Raw genomic sequence first — 4,284 nt, 5'->3', positions numbered from 1 at the left:
ACAGGGCGCTGGCTGGGACCCAGGGTCTTACTTCTCCTGAGGAGCCCGGTGTGGGATGTTCTTGCATTTAGAGACTCTCAGCCTGTTGCTGGGGGAAGGTTTGTCTAGATTACAGCCAGTAGAGCTGTTTTGAAGCGGTCACGTGGAAAAGGGTATGGGATATTTATCAGCATAAAACACTGAAACGTAGATGAGAGAGCATCTTTCAGAGGTTGTCCTAGTGTCAGTCAGCGAGCTAAGGTGACGCACAGTGATTTCAGTCTCTCCAGCACTGGAGCATCCCCAGGTCTGTCAGTGGCAGTTTCTGACACCAGGGCGTGCTGGAGCTCCACTTTGGGTAGGGGAGCGCTTCTCTGCCCAGCCCCATGCTGCGCTTACTGAAGACTGGGCTTAGCATCAGACAAGTTGTTTAATCTGAGCTGTTTAACAGCTGACATTCTGCTGTTTCACAAGCTGAAGAGCACTATCAGGTACCTTAATTTGTGCCTTAGCTGGGACCAAGAAGCCAAAAGATCCAGTTAGCATAAACCTCTTGTTGCATGTTGGCTGGAAACAGTAACAGCTAAAACACTGGCTTTCCATCGTTGGTCCATAGGTACTGCTGTTTCCTTCACTTTATTGTCTTGGAAGTGTTTTTGCTGTTCAAATGTTTGGAGAATTGTCACTAACTTTTGGTGTGGTTTTGACATCTTCATTTTTTTTCTTTCAGTACAGAAAAAAATAAAGGCTTATCATTTGTTCAGAAACCCCTGTGTTTATTGTTTGGTGCAGCCCATGGCGGGGTGAGGCAGGACAGTCTGGCTGGTTCTTTTCTCCACAGTTCTTCTCCCTTCCCTGACTCCCACACTCTTTCTTTTACCCTTTCCAGCTCAAATCCTTGACCGGTGCAGAGATGTGCTCTCCATTCTGTTGTGGAACGAGGGGCTGGCGGTTCTGTAGCTCAGTGCTGTCTCAGCATGGTAAGATGGGCTTGCTTTCCATCAGAGGTTGCCACAAACAGTTCAGAGTTATATTCTACTTACTTAAATACTGAAAAGACAGATTTTTAACTGAGGGAAGCCAAACTTCTGCACTCACATGTGCATACACGTGCTCTCCTAATAACTATGAACCTGAGAACTGATCTCAGCACAACCCGACAGGTCTCAACAGCTATCACATCGCTAGAGTCTCATGACAGATAACGCAGTAAAGAAGTGAGGCGACCGCATACACAGCTGTAGCCCAAACCTCCCTCCCCACCTACTGGCTACCAGAGAATTTGCACAGAGGAGAGAAACCTTTAGAGTCCCTCCTGAAAAAGACCCTTTCAGCCCAAGACCTGCCTGTCTAAAGCCAAGCTCTGTTGCCCTTCGGCTTCCTCCACCATTCATTCCTTTCCTCCCCCAAACAAAAGGCAGGGGGTGGCTCTACTTAACTCCTGACATCAAAAAGACCTTTGTGAGCCCTATTTTAGCAGCTGCACCTCCTGACAGATCCTCGACAGCGAAACCTTGGGACCTGCTGCTGTCCTCCTGCCGGGCTCTGCCACGCCACTGGGCTGCGTTTCCTCTGCGGGGTTAGAAGCCCCCAGGACCCGGGGGAGCTCGCTTGCCTCTGCAGTTTGCACAAATAATTTTTTTGGGGGGCGGGTGGGGGTTGCTTTGTGCTTGAAGCTGTTGTTAAGAGTCATACTGGAGTGGCTGCCTGGAAAAAGCTGACCTGGTCGCGTTCGGGAGGGCCAGTTTACTGATTGAGCAGGGGAGAGCGGGCAGCTGGGCTCAGGCAGCAGCCTCGGGAGCCGTGTGGCAGGAAAATCGTCCTGCAGCGTCTCACAGTCTCATATTGACAACACCCAGCTCACATGGGCATGTTTCTGAGACACGGATGAATTCTGCTATAGGAATGATTTCCCTGCCTTTGCACATGTGTTTTAAAGTCAATTCATTTTGTACAGACGATGCTCCATTGTTTGCTCGCTGCAAACAAACGCTCGTCTTGTATCAGACAAACTGTTTGCAGAAGAGTTTGTTGTTTTGGTTTTCTTTTAAAGATCTGCATTAAGAATTAAATACCAAGGACATTCATCCAGTCCAGAAACATAAATAAAAATACTACAGCTCATCTAGCCCGACAAAATAAAGCAACAGGCTGAATTTCAAACGTTTATGACCCAACCCCACTGCCAGCAAAGAGAACCAACAACAGCAGTGAAATAACTGCTCTGGGAAAGCCACAACACAATGCCATCATCGTGTGCCCAAGAAGGGAGGAAAAGCACTATTTGGCTTCTCCTGAGCAACTCACAGCACTGCCAGACAGCCAGGCTCTGGGGAAGACCCATGGCTGTGCGGTGCTTCCTATGGACACATCGAGAGGACACGGTGCGAGTTGCTTTCTGCAGATGAGGACCACTTGATAGCAGAGAAAAGGATTTTTTATGTTTTTTTTTTTCTAGTATCAAAAAGCAGACCAGCCTTCAGGGGAGACTGCTCAGCCAGCTAGTTGTCTCTTAACGCCTTCACCCAGCTCTAGGTAAATACCTGCCACCACAGTTAGGGAGCACTTTATCCCAAATGACTAACTAACTGCTTAATTACCAGAACTCCAAGTTCCTTAGTTACCGAGCACGCCCCAAAACTATTTAATCAGCACTTCAGGAAAGAGTCACCACGTGAACATCATACTGCTTTAAAAACAAGCACGATTTTATCTCCTTTACAAGGGGAGCTGGCGAGAGGAGGGCAGCCCGAGAGCCCATCACTCTGCCCCATGGAGCCGGGTGAGGGGAAGGCTGACAGCAAACTTACCTGTCCGGCAGAGCCGAGCTGCAGAAAAGGCAACGGCCCCATTGCTGACGGATCCTCCCTGCTTTCAGCCAGCCAAGGGGAGCAAAGCCAAAGCAAGGCTTCTCCCAGCAGCTTCGAAGAGCTGGGACCAGAGGACTGCTGGGAACCACACTGGTCCAGGGCTCCTTGGTCACGCTGGGACGTGATGCTCACCTGGCTGTGCTCCTGTGCTCTTGGGCTTTCCCTGGCAGGAGGCCAGGACAGGGCTTCTCTCCTGGTGTGTCCCCCGGTCCATCACAGCCCAGCTCCAGCCCCTGCTGCTGGTCCAGACCAGCCTGGGGGCAGATGCACAGTGCCCCATGTGCCAGCACTGCTCTACTAAGAGGAAACAGACTGGGAATGGATGCTGTAGGGGGTGTGTGATGGTTTACCCCATTGCAAACCAACAAATTACCCCATATTGATCATGGCAGCTGAGGTGGCCACAGACACCAGCCTTAGGCCTGACAAGAAGCCCAGACCACAGCCTGGACAGATCTTGGACTGGAAACTTAGTGTTTTTGTAGCTGGACTCAGATTGTTAATGCTGAGTACTACCTACCAGTAGAAAGGTAAAAGGGACCTGTCATTGTTCTGAGCTTACCAGCGTGGGAACAATTTCTTCTTGGAACCCAGACTTCATATCCCAGTTAGGCTATATAGAAATAGAAGCTATGCTGCTGCTCTGATGGGGGAAGAAAACCTCTACCCTTATGGATTATTTTGGGTGTGTTGGACTTCCCAAACAACATCTGCTAAAAGACCCCTTGGGAGAGGGGGAAGAGCAGCTCGTGTCAATAGAAAGTAATTTTTCTCATCCCACAACACCAGGGGATGCTTCACAGTGGGGTAGATACTAGGGAAGAACATTTGGGAGATGAGACTTGCTCATTTCAGCAAGGGCTGAGCAGTGGAAGTTCCACAGAGGAGGGAAAGCTCACCTAAAGAAGTGCAGATTTTCCAGTACTGCTGGGTGGCTCCTGCAGCCAAGGCCAAGGGCTGTAGAACAGTTTCACATCCCCATTGACTGCAAGCATCATCAGTCTGCCAGTGAAGGTCATCCCTTCCATTGTAACACAGCTGCCTCTGTACAGGTACAGGATGAGCCCCCAAAATCATCTGCTTCAACAGGGCTTGGCTTTGCTTGGGCTTGGCTTCCTCTGCCAGCAGGTCAGTGAAGGGACCCAAATCATTGTGCAGCCAACGCTGTCGCTGGTCTGCATCCAGAGAGGCACCAGAGATAGGCAGCTGGAGGGGGCAGGGGGGCTGCTCCATTCAGTACCTGCCTGCACTCAGACTGGGTCAAACATAACATGGATCTGCACCCTTTGGCAACCAAGTCCCTCTTTCAGAGGTGACCAAATGATCAAGGAGTGAAACCCCATTGGGTTTTGGTTTTAAAGACAAATATAACGAAATCTTTACAAATATGGACTCACACGCAGAAAGAAGTGTAAGGGGGTTCCGTGCTGTGAGA

The sequence above is a fragment of the Vanellus vanellus genome (genome assembly GCF_965231255.1).
Source record: "Vanellus vanellus genome assembly, chromosome: 17".
In the NCBI taxonomy this organism is placed as follows: domain Eukaryota; kingdom Metazoa; phylum Chordata; class Aves; order Charadriiformes; family Charadriidae; genus Vanellus; species Vanellus vanellus.
Note: the sequence above shows the minus strand (reverse complement) of the source record.